The sequence below is a fragment of the Malus sylvestris genome, chromosome 16 (genome assembly GCF_916048215.2).
Source record: "Malus sylvestris chromosome 16, drMalSylv7.2, whole genome shotgun sequence".
Lineage (NCBI taxonomy): Eukaryota > Viridiplantae > Streptophyta > Magnoliopsida > Rosales > Rosaceae > Malus > Malus sylvestris.
The window spans coordinates 33,537,811-33,550,955 of record NC_062275.1 but is presented as its reverse complement, the minus strand read 5'-3'; the positions used below and the strand labels follow the sequence as shown (position 1 = coordinate 33,550,955).

The 13,145-nt window shown below is 35.4% G+C and overlaps 1 long non-coding RNA gene across 1 annotated transcript; it reads left to right on the top strand.

The window, feature by feature from the left end:
• The first annotated feature begins 792 nt into the window (after positions 1–792).
• On the top strand, positions 793–3,860 carry LOC126606375 (uncharacterized). The gene is made up of 2 exons (XR_007617196.1): positions 793–2,804; positions 3,635–3,860. It is a non-coding gene; the product is annotated as an uncharacterized LOC126606375 (long non-coding RNA).
• Positions 3,861–13,145: the final 9,285 nt, after the last annotated feature.

Here is a 13,145-nt window from a genome sequence, read left to right as displayed (position 1 = left end):
CATATTAATCCTTCAAATACCATATTTTACCCCAATGACCCAAATAAGTAAAAATGGGCACATTTTGGGTGCAAACAATAAATTCACGTACCTAGCAAAACCAATTTGCTTTCAGTGCCTGACAGAAGCAAAGAAAATAAGGAAAGCTTTACTTTAAAAATTGTCATTCCTGCCAGTAGAAATGATGTGTGGACGGTGGACCACGAAGTGTCAACCATGGTGGTTCTCTGCCACGGTGCGGACCTTGGATTACTCAGAGCTTTAAGTCATCTTCAGGTTGTCAACGAAACAACCTTGCCCGTCTTCTTCTTCGAAGCTGCGAAACTCTTTGAACGGGCTTGTAGAGAGCTTCTCCTTTGACCTCTTCTTCTCCTTGTCTCCGGCTGTAGCTGGAGATTTGGGGAATTGTGACAGCAAAAGCATGCGTCTTTGGGTCAATGGCCATTTTGTTTGCTGCTCAGTGTGCCCATGCGTGGTGGTGCTCTCCGAACAAGGCTTCAAGCCTTCAATTTCAAGTCACTTGCTTGTCTTTACAGAGCGAAGAGAGAGAGAGACGCAGATTTGCACAGAGGAGCGGCCATGGTTGTTCTTGAGAAGAGAAGCAGTGGTGTGAAGGCCTTGTGCCCCTTCTAGAGGATCACCAGTAACGATGATTAGGAGATGGCGCTGCTACGGACTCTGGAAAGGTTTTTTTTTTTTTTTCTACTGCAGGGTCCATGCTTGTTGTTGGTTTGCATTCCTTGTGGCATGCTTGCTGCCATTGAAAGGGAAGATTTTTATTTCCTTCTGTCTTCTCTAGCAACTTACGGAATCAGGCGCTATGTTGTGGTGACAGATGGAGGACCGCAGGCGTCTTCTTTCTCAGGACGGATCATGGACGATGAAGGGCATTAATCACTTAGATTTGGTTGGAACTTCACGGGGTGGTTTAGACCACCCCGAAGAAATTCATGGGATTTTGGAGATTATTTCTGCATCTTTTTAATGGGAGCACATCTTTCTTTTTGCGGCTGTTGCTGACCAAAGTTTACTCAAGACAATGCTTGCCTGCAAAATAAATTTACTGGGGAGAAAATGAAGAAAAATGAAACATAGGTTTTGTACCTTTTGATTGTTGCTTGTAGTTTGGTCTCCTTCCTTGAAAGGCTTGGTTCAGAATTGCCGGTAATGGAATTACTTCTTGTCTTCTGTTCCGGCAATACTTCGTTGCTTCTTTTATTTTTTCTCCATTTCTACTGCAGCTAGTGCCTATTTATACGCATCCAAGGGCCATGTTCTCCGCCACTTTCTCTTAACTTCTCCCACCAATTGTATGCAGTCCTCCACATTCTTTTGTTGCAAAAAAATAGAGAGCTCATGTTTTGCACGTCATCTTCTTTTGTGCAAAGAAACACACATTTTTCTTACGATTTATTTATTTATTTAATACGTAACTGACAGCACGTCTTCTTTTGTTGAGGAAGCCATGTTTTTCACGGCTTCTTCCCTTGTAAAAGCAATTTATTTATTATTAATATATTTTCCTTTGTGAAAATATATGGCTCAACAGTGTGATCAGTATATATCTTCGAATGACTAACACTCCATTTGATAATTGGGTTGTTTTATGCTTTGTTTGGTCGATGACAAAATGCGTTGTATTAATATTTGTTTGGTTGATAAGAAAATGGAGTAAACTTTAAATATTGAGCTACTTATGGGAATGCGTGTAAATAATACGTCGAGAGATAAATTTATTCAAGGGATGAATTGTGCTATTTCATTCAAACAAGTGTATGTACTGCTTTGATTCGATAAGCAATGTCAAAATATATGAAAATAAATTTGTCTAACTGTGCGACGTTTTAAATTTATACATAAGCGTATATCAAATATTGTATTCTTCTGTAACATATTGTATTTAATACTTATATAAAGTACTAGATTAATATATGATCATTAACTTTGGTGTGTTTGAACATCCATGTAAAGTGTCCAAGAAAAGAAAACAAATTTAAATGAGAAATCCCAATTTTGTCAATCCTAAGATTCTTAAAATTTTGCTTGCACCATTTCCAGTTGTAGTGAACAAATAATCATTTCTCATAATGACTTCAAGATGGAATTGTTGATTTGATGTAAGCTAACCCATGGAATTTTTATGCTCTAATACCTGAAATATGAGTATGCAATTAGTATTCATATAGATGGTTATGTTAAACGATAAAAGCATCTGCTTTAAATTTGTCCTCAAAATTTATGCTTGGTTGTAATCATTTTTTTGCTTACTTGTTCATATAACATTTTATATTCGTTTACTATTTGAATTTATTTGTATTAACTTGGTTATTGGAAAGGCGCTTCTAGAGGTAGCATTGGCGTGTAAATCATGAGGAATCAAGGGATGAAGAGGAATGGTGAGGTGGAGGGCCAAAAGGCGTTGCCTGTTGGGATAATTGGTGCTCTGAATTTCGGAAAGTCTGCGTTCACTAATTTTATGGTTTGTTCTTAAATTTCTCTTTTATGATTGTGTGGGCTATCATCTACCCGTCTCTTGCAGATTTTCTTTTGACCAAGATCTAAAGACATTACTTTTTTTTAGTCTTTTATCACCTGCAAACACTGTACCATTCTGACCAAGACTTTCTCTATCCTCTTCCCTTTTTACAACCATTAATGAAACACCATGAAGTTTCATTTCCTGCTTTTTATCAGTTCCATCTGCATTTTTTGAAACTAGAAGAGTGAACTTCATGCAGTACAACATTAGAGAAAAACCTATGCACAACCAATTTCTTGGAAGGACCAGAGATTACTTTATAAAGGTATCTTGATATCTCATAGGATTCGTAATGAATTTCAACTCACAATTGAAAAGTTGTTTTACCTGTTTCAACTCATAGATAATTTAACCCATAATATATCTTCATACTATAATTACCAAAAGTATTTTTCTCCAATACAAAGATACTTGTTGTAAGACTAATTAATCAATATATCAATAAAACATAAACAATTAACTATGTAAATTGGGTTTATAACTCTTTCCTGTTTGTATTCCCTATCTCTGATGTAATAGCCTCTGATGCAAGCATCATTATAATGCCAATTTTTTAAGATTGATCTCAGTTCACTTGCTCTGATTGATCTCAGTGTGTTGCATCATCTGATATCAATTTTATACATTTTATTGAATACATTTTTACTCTCCTCTTTTAAGAATTCATTGAAGAAGTAATATTTTGCTGAGAATTTTGTGGGATTTCCTGAAGCACGGAGTCTCTTTACATAGTCCAGTTAATATTGCTTAGTGTTGACGTATAAGGGAACTCTCATTGCATCAACCTGAACAAACATGCTTTTGCTTAGTTGCTGACCCTGTTAATTTTTATGCCCTATTTGCCTTCTCCATTTCCAGTTGAATAAAATAGTTAAAGTGTTTTATGAGGTAGGTGACTGTAATGTATATTGGTAGAAAGTTAATGAACGCCTCAATGACCATTTTGATTTGGTTCCTTATGTATCTACGTAGTATCTAACTATATAACATTCTTTTGTATGATCCTATATATACTAGATTTGTTTGCTGTTGCACTATATTTAACCTTGATTCTTAACTAATGTTTGATGGTGGATACGTTGTGCTTTCATTCAGGAGTTTCAGAATTTGGACATGGCATGGGCTTTCCTAGCATTATATGTCATGCTTATGAGATTAGGGTTCTAACTTGAGAGGGTAATAAGCCCAATAATTTAGTTTTGTTTGAATAACTGTAATTGGTTGTTAATACGTTGGGAAGACGGATCGACTAAGACTATTATGTGTGGTTTCGTAGACTGTTTTTGGTTCTTTATTGAATATTTTCCACATGTTTAACAAAGTCTTAAAACCCACGGCATCACGTGGGCTCAATTTCTAGTCCTATACTAAAACAGTATCCTAAACAAACACTACTACAAAATGGTCTTATAGTGTCAGTGGGTGGTGTCGGTTTAATCTAATATATTGGCGGATAAGACAGTTGTGACACTAACTGAACATGACGTCCCCTTTATTGTCGCTTATAAGCGTCATAAAATACTGGTGTCACTTTTAAACCGACATAAACATACATTTTAATATTTTTAAATACTGGTGTCACTTTTAAACCGACGTAAACATACATTTTAATATTTTTAAATACTGGTATCCCTTTTAAACCAACGTAAACATACATTTTAATATTTTAAAATATTGGTGTCGCTTTTAAGCGACATAAAGTATCAGTGTAGGGGCAAACGACTGGAAGAGCTTTTTCAGTCAGTGTTGAAAAAGTTTCCTTATTTCGATGCCACTTCCAAGTGCACTAACATGTCAGGCTCACGTCGGGTTGAACCGATGCAAACTTGTCCTATTTTGAGGCCGATTGCTACGATGGTCAAGACTGTCAGGGACACGTCGATTTTAACCAACGCAAACTTTTCCTTATTTCAACGCCACACAAACTTGTCCTTATTTTTTAAAATATTTTAAAGCTTGCGTCGGTTCTGAGTGACATAGATTTTAGTTTTTTAAAATATTTTAAAACCCAGTGTCGGTTGTAAGCGACAGAATAATGGTCTTTATATACTTTCCCCTGTGTTTTCATTTTCCTCTCTTGCATTTTTCTTATTCGTTCTTCCAATTTCAAACCCTCCTTGTGTTTTCTCCCTTGCCCTTTCTTATTTATTCTTCCTACTTCATTTCTTCCTTCTTCACAACAGTAAGTTTTTCTTGCTTCTAATATTTTTATTTTCTCCACTTATGTTTAATTTTTATTTACAATTTATTTTTGGAATTTATTTGAGCTGGTTGAGTACATAAAGATTTGATCGACGACGAAATTCTTCCATAATTCAGGTTTCTATCACTAAATTCTTTAATTTTTAAATTGTATAATACACAAGTTTATTTATTTAAAAGTTCTAATTTAAGTACTTAGATAAATTTCTACTATTTTTGTTAAATTAATAAATATTTCGTCGAATTAATTAATTTTGTCACTTGAATTGTTATGAGAAAATGGAAATGAATAATATTTATAAGCATTTATGTGAAATGGACATATTAAATATAACATAAACTTATAATATTTAGTAATATAAGAATATATTTGTTAAATTAATTTGTTTTGCACTCTAATTGTTATTTTAATTTGTTTTTGTTGTTATTTTGATAACTTTGATAACTTTTGGTTGTTATTTACTAGAATGGATTAGATGAGCATAATTTTGATAACTTTTTGTTGTTATTTTAATTTGTTTTTACTATAATAGGTGTTGAAAATTAAAAGATTGCAATCATGATAGAGTTCGAGGGTTGAAAGATAGAAATTGAAAATTCTAATAGTTATGCCTACTTGATAGGGATTGAAGGATTGTAGGCATCTTAGTGTCAACGTAATATTTTGCCCTCGTAAAGTGGTAAAATATGCACATGAGTTGGTTGACGATAGCTCGAAATTTGGAAGCTTCTACAACTGGAATTAACTTGTTTTTGGACCAAGTAGTTGCAAATGGTGTTGGCCCTGATAAGTTTAGATGTCCTTGCAAAAGATGTTGTAATCGATATACTTTTGTTAGGAACACTGTTGTTGAACATCTCATATTGTATGATATGGATAAAGATTATAAAAACGCTTGGTGGCGACATCATGGTGAGAAAAACATTGGAGAGCAAAATATGGCAATCGGAGAAGAAGAAACAGGAGATGAGGTGGCTGGTATGCATGATTTTCTTAATCATGTATTTGTCCAACCATTAACAGAATAAGGTGTTTGGCCGTCTACTGAACCCCCTATTGGGGAAAGGCGTCCAGAAGAGGTGGAGACTTTTTTTAGGTTGCTTGAAGAGGTTGATCAAGATTTGTGGCCAGGATGTAAAGAGTTTAAGAAATTGGAAGCAGTTGTAAGACTGTATCAGATCAAGTGTTTAGCGGGAATGACAGACGAGATCTTCACCACTTTACTGGAGTTAATTAAAAGAATGTTGCCTGAATGGGATTGTTTGCCTGAATCCTATTATAAGGCAAAAGAACTTATAAATGACTTGGGTCTGACGTATATGAAAATTGATGCATGTCCCAATGATTGCATGATCTATTGGAAAGATACTTCGGAGTTGACCGTGTGCTCAATTTGTGGTGAATCAAGATATAAAATTATCAACGCAGATGATAGCTCGAGAAAAAAGATTGCAGCTAAGGTTATGTGGTATTTTCCTTTAAAACCACGATTGCAACGATTTTTTATGTCGAAGCATACGGCTGAACATATGAGGTGGCACGCAACTAAATGTTAAGTTTATGAGGCATCCTTCAGATTCTCCAGCATGGAAGCATTTGGATAATTTATATCCGGATTTTGCGTTAGAAATCCGAAATGTCAGATTAGGGTTGGTTAGTGATGGATTTAATCCTTTTGGGAAAATGAGGAATGGCCTATGGTGCTTTCTGTTTACAATTTGCCGCCCTAGATGTGCATGAAGCAACCAAATTTGTTGTTGTCTCTATTAATACCAGGATTGCACAGTCTTGGTAAAGAGATTGATGCATACATGCGTCCACTGATTGACAAGTTGAATGAGTTGTGGAAGGTGGGCACTCCTACTTATGATGCATATTCCAAACAAAGTTTTACGATGAAGGCTGTCGTTTTATGGACTATAAGTGATTTTTTGGCTTATGGAATGTTGTCAGGATGGAGTACACATGGCTATAAAGCCTGTCCACATTGCATGCATGATAAAGAATCTATTTACTTGCCAGCGAGTTGTAAGATTTGTTATATGGGGCATCGACGCTTTCTTGAAGATAATCATAGGTTTTGAAGGCAAACCATAAATTTTAATGGTCGTTGAGAGCATCGTAGTGCACCAAGGCAATGGACTGGTTTACAGTGTCTCGAAGAACTTTCTACATTGAGATTTACTTTTGGAAAACCAAAGAAAAAAGCTTTTGTTGGGCAACGCAGAAAAAGAACTTCGAGCAGTACAAGTAGTAATAGTCAGTGGAAGAAGAAATCTATTTTTTATGAACTACCTTATTAGAGGCACTTGTTGATTAGACACAATCTTGATGTTATGCATATCGAGAAGAATATATGTGACAGTGTGGTGGGAACATTGCTAGATATAGAAAAGTCTAAAGATGGATTGGTTGCACGTGCAAATCTTGAAGTCTTAAACATAAGACGTAGTCAACACCCACGTAGAGAAGGAAATAGAACATTTCTACCTCTAGCATTGTTCACGTTGAAAAGAGAAGAAAAAATTGCATTTTGCAAAGTGTTGTCTACCATTCGGGTCCTCGATGGATATTCTTCAAATTTATCGCAATGTGTGCACGTGAATGAAAGAAAAATACATGGGTTGAAAATTCACGATTGCCATGTTTTAATGCAGCAGTTACTCCCGCTTGTGCCCGTTTTGCCTAAAGCTGTTACTATGGTTTTATTAGAGTTGAGTGCAATCTTCAGACAATTGTGTAGTAAGAAGGAGTCTGAGGAAGGATTCAAGCAACTGAATTCAAGAATTGCCTTGACATTATGTCAAATTGAAAAAATATTCCCTCCTGCATTTTTTGATATAATGGTGCACCTTCGAGTTCACTTGGCAGATGAAGTAGCTCTTGCAAGGCCTGTTCAATATAGATGGATGTATCCAATTGAACGGTAATTAATAAATTTTTATAATTTTTTTACAATTGTAGTCATAGCTTTAATTTATAATTATAATAATTTGTGTTTCGTTTATAATTGTAGGTATTTGCAAACGTTGAACCGCTATATTCGTAATAAGGGTCGTCCTGAAGGTTCTATTGTTGAAGCATATTTGGTGGATGAGTGTTTGTCCTTCTATTCCATGTATCTTAGAGATGTCGAGTCTTGTCGCACCCGTAGAGGCCGAAATGAAGATGGTATTGGACGTGGAGTGTTTGGTGGGTTATCAATTTTTGACTCCAAAGGATGTTATATGGGTTCAGGAGAAAATATGGAGCTCGATCTAAATGGTCTTGATCAGTGCCTTAGATACATTCTAAATAATTGTGATGAAGTTAACCCATTTAGAAGGTAAGAACGTTTAATCTTACATCTTAATGTTTTATTGGTTTTCTTAACTTTGAAAAATTAATTATCTAAATTTGGACATAAATGCCCAGGCAACATGAGGAATTCTTGAAAATGAAACATCGTCGAGAAAGGTTAACTATGTGACAAATTCAGGAGCTAAACAAGAAAGAATTTCCAAAATGGTTCAAGCAACATGTGAGTTAATACAACAATCACATTATATATTTATATTGTTTCATTTTAATTATAACATGATTATAGTTATCATGTCAACTTTTATCATCATTCTTATTACAGATGAATTCAAGATGTCATCCTAATGACACGTTGATATCTGAAGACTTGCGTTGGCTATCTAATTATCCTAGCAGGTTTGTGAGTAGATATAAAAGTCACATTGTTCATGGGTTTAGATTTCGTATAAAATATGTGGATGACAAGCATAAGAATCAAAATTGTGGTGTCTTTGTACCTGCAAATGTTCCTGGTGCATTTGGGCAAGGCAGAGTTGTAGATATGTTCAAGGTTAAATATTGTGGTCATGCTGAGCTAGGAGATAGGGGTCTAGTTGTGATGTTATTTAAGTGTGAATGGGTTAATAGGGAAGGTCCACAAGGAATGAAGACTGATCAATATGGATTTACTATGGTGAACTTCAATCGATTAGGATTTAAAGAGGATCCTTTCATATTAGCATCACAAACATTACAAGCATTTTACGTCGATGACACAATTGAAAAAGATTGGCACATAGTTGTTTGACGTATTAAAGGGTAGTGATGCAATTGAAGATTATGCGGTACCAAATTTGGATGATCAGATACTTGACCATGAAAATTTCCATACAAGGGTTGGTGTGGAAGAGACTCCTTTTAATGAATCATTACCGTTGCCTACCCAGTTCGCTAGTAATGCCAATGTTGACAACAACACGACAAATGATGACATGGAATAAATACATTAATTGTTTTATGTGTTTTAAGTATTAATTAGACAATATGTTTGTTTTTTATTACGTATATGGTTTAAGTTCAATTTTATTTATTAAAATCTTAAAATGTTATATGAGATAACCAAAAAAAAAAAAACTCGATATTTATTTTTATGGGTTAAACTTTTTTTTTTTGTTAAAACATATTTTGCCATCGCTTTTAGGCGATGGCATGGGTGAGATAGTGTCGGATAAAACCGACGTGAAGTGGACTTGGGAAGACCACTTTCAATTAGTCACTTCGTAAGGGCAATAAAGTGTGTCAGAAAGTGGTTGTTTGAGTTAATGTGGCAGTAAAGTGTGTCAGTTGTAGTGTCGGTTTAAACCGACACCAAGTTTAACTAAACCGACGCAACGGCCACATCATCAAAGCTTGTCAGACCATAGTGTTGGTTTTAAGTGACATCAAGATTAACTAAAGCGACGCCATGTAAATTTCAAATAACTATGTCAAAAAGTTGTTGTTTGATTAGATGCAGCAGTAAATGTGTGAGTGATGGTGTCGGTTTAAACCAACACCAAGTGAAGCTAAAGCGACGCTGGTTCATTAAATTTTGTCAGAAGTGGGTGGATTTAATTTTATCAATAAATGTGTCAGTGGTGGTGTCAGTTTGAACCGACACTAAGTGTAGCTAAACCGACACAACTTTTGGTTCATTAAATTTTGTCAGAAAGTAGGTGGGTTTAATTTTATCAGTAAATGGTTCAGTGGTGTTGTTGGTTTAAACCGACACTATGACTCACTTATTTCGACGCCAGTGGGTTTTAATGTGACGTCAGTGATTTAATGTCGGTTTCAACCGACGCCAACTTGGCATCCATATTTAAACATCTTCTTCCCCCATTTCGCCCGTGCTTTCTTTTCTTCCCAAATTTCAGTCTGTCCATCTCCCTCCCAATTTCGTCCGTTTTTCCAATTCTTCTCGCTTTTCACTTTTTAGTTTTTTACTTCTTGCAAATTGTTTTGCTATGGATCATTTTGAACATGAACATGCTGACAAACGCCAATTCGAAGAGGAAGAAGTCGAAGGTGGTCTATTTTTAATTTATTATGGTTTTTAGTTTCAATTTTTTGTTTTGTAGTCTAACTAGTATGATGCCCAAACTGAAAATTGTTTTTTTTCCTTGGTTTTTAATTGTTTTTCTTTGTTTATAAGGATCAACTCAATGAGGACGGGGACCCTTGATTCCCAACTGGAAGGAACAAGTTTGTTGTTTTGATGCATCGGGAAAATGCATTAGTGAAAATTGTAGTGCTTTTTCAAAACATGTAGCGGCAGAGGTAAGAGATTCTAGACATATGCCGTTGGTGAGTGATTGGTGTAAAATCAAGGAAGATCGCAGAGAAGCTTAAAGGTAGTCAATGTTCATAGTAATAATAAATTTGCTTAATTTTTTTTATGCGCACAGGAAACTATTAATTTTCAAGAAGAGGATATGGTGAAAATGCCAATGGTCCGGCACATGACACTTCATATTGCGGAGCATGCGCATAAGGAGTATAGAAATAAATTTAAAAAAAATAATATTATAATGGTAAATCAGTCGAGGAGCACCGAAAAACACCTCCTAATGTGGATCCTCGACAGTGGGCTGATTTGGTCTCCTACTGGAATAAAGAAAAAAACGAAGGTAAACTTTTTATTATTTATTTTATTAAAGCTTGAAATGTGTTTAATAAATTCTTTTTTTTAGGAGATTGCTGCAAAAAATAAGTATAATCGGCGGTTGAAAACGATGAACCACACAACCGGTGCAAAATCTTTTGCAAGAGTTCGGGCAGAACTTGTAAGGGTTCTACATTTTCAAGAATTGTAGATATTTTTAAATTTAATATATTATTGGTAGAATTTATTTATAATTTGATGGTTGGTGAAAATTGTTCTTTTTTTTTTGTCAACTTATAATTACAGCGGAAAAAGCATGGGAATGAGGCGGATCCTGTTTCGTTTTTTTGTCACTGTCATACTCGAAAGGATTGCACTTGGATTGATGAAACGTCAAAGCGCACTGGGGTAATTGATTTTTTCTTTGTAGTATATCATTGTTATTAAATTTTATTATCTATAGCTGAATTCTTATTTTTAAAAATTTTATTACAAGGCAACTATGGAGGGGAATATTCAAACTATGATTGAGTCTGGGCATGAAGATGGTGATGAGCTTAGGACCTGGGTTTATGTGAAGATGATGGGTCCCGAGCGTCATAATAGAGTACGAGGGTATGGACATGGGGTGACTCCGGATATGGTGTCGTATGCATCTTCCTCAACTTCTACTTCTAATTCTTCCAGAAGATCATCCAAGAGTTCAATGGCAATGTTGTTTACTGAGAACAATGAATTGAGAAGGAAGGAAGAAACTTATGTTAAACGGATGGCAGATCTAGAATTTAAGCTTGAACAAACATGCAACCAGCAGTAGGAACATAATTAGCTGGTTAAGTTGTTACTGCAAAAATTTCAGCCGCCACCACTGTATAGCCCGGGAACTGATGCGAGAATTACTTGACACACAAATTAAACCCTCTTTTTGACAATTGTAGCAAAATATGTAAGTAGGGATCGTTCTAAACCGGGGATTAGGAGGGCTTGCTAAAACCTCTAAACTGACTCAAAAACAAAAAGAAACAAAGTTAAAAATGTAAAAAAAAGATTTTAAAACAAGAAAGTAAAAGGGGGATTTGAGTTTGGTGAAGTTGAAAGTAAAAACGAATAAACTAAAAACTTAAATAGATTTTAAACAAATTTGGGTTGAATGGATAATGGAAGGCTAGCTAAGGGGTTCTTCTCCACACATGTCTTGCTTGCATACAAAATGATTTCCAATTGCCCTTCGATAAGTTATGAATACTCAACGCCCCAAATTAACCGTGAATTGCACTAATTAACTCTCAGTTTTTCAACAAGTTATTAGATTGGATGATTGCATACGACAACCCAAAACATTCCCTACAAGTTCCCTACATGAATTGCATAATAGAGATACAAGCAAGAATCATTAAGTTCTATGAAAAACATAAGCATTGACGAGGCACTCGTTACTATGATTTGCATGAAACTTATGCCAAGAATTTACTTAACGTGATTGTGACTAGCAACCTTCACTACTTGTGAATATAAGTTCATAACGATTAGGTGAAACTCCCTTATATTCTAGCGTCAAATTCATGCATGAAAATTAAGCGTGCACTCTCAACCAACATACACAAATTAGTTTTTATACGAACGAATAAGTAAATTGAATTCACAATTCAAGAAACGCAATTGGAAGTAATCAAATCATATAGCAAGCATAAACATGGTTTTGAATCCCCCCCTACCCAAGGGGGGTTTAGTTCCTCATTATTACAAAACAAAGATAAACAAATTTAACCATTGAAAAACAAAGGGAAGAAAGCACCTAAACGTTCCAACGATCCATGTTGGATAGCAAGCGCGTCCAAGGACTTTTCTCCTTCTCCTTGCCGCCACAACAAGGTTGGAATGATGTTGAAGGGTTGGTTATTTGGAGGAATGGATGGGAAGGGGTTTAGATATGTAGGAGAGGCAAGGAAAGGCTTGGAGAATGGTTAATTTCTGGATTATTTGAATGAGGTTGCTGCCATGGTATTTATAGGAAGAGGATGGACATGTTTAATGCAAAAATCTGGTGGAATGAAGTAGGTAAGGCATGGCAAGGTGGAGAATTGTTGGTGAGGGTAGGTTTTGAGTCATCCACTCACATGTCATGGTGAGTTAAGCATTGCATCATCCACTCAAATGTCATGGTGAGTTAAGCATTACATCATCCACTCAAATGTCATAGTGAGATAGGCATTGCATCATCACTAAAAAAATCTGGTGGAAGTAAAACAAAGGGAAGGCCACGGCATTGATGAATTTTATGGGGTATGCATGGTTTTGAGTGAAGTTTTGGCCAATCCTTTTAGAAATTTATCCCTTCTTGCAACTTGTATTTGTTTCACCAGATTTTTAGCATGTTCTTAGCCTCTTTTGTCTTCAAATTCGTCCATCCATCTTGCTCATATCATATGTAATCCATTCCAAGCTCAAAACTGCTCCAAAATGCACCAAAATACACTTTC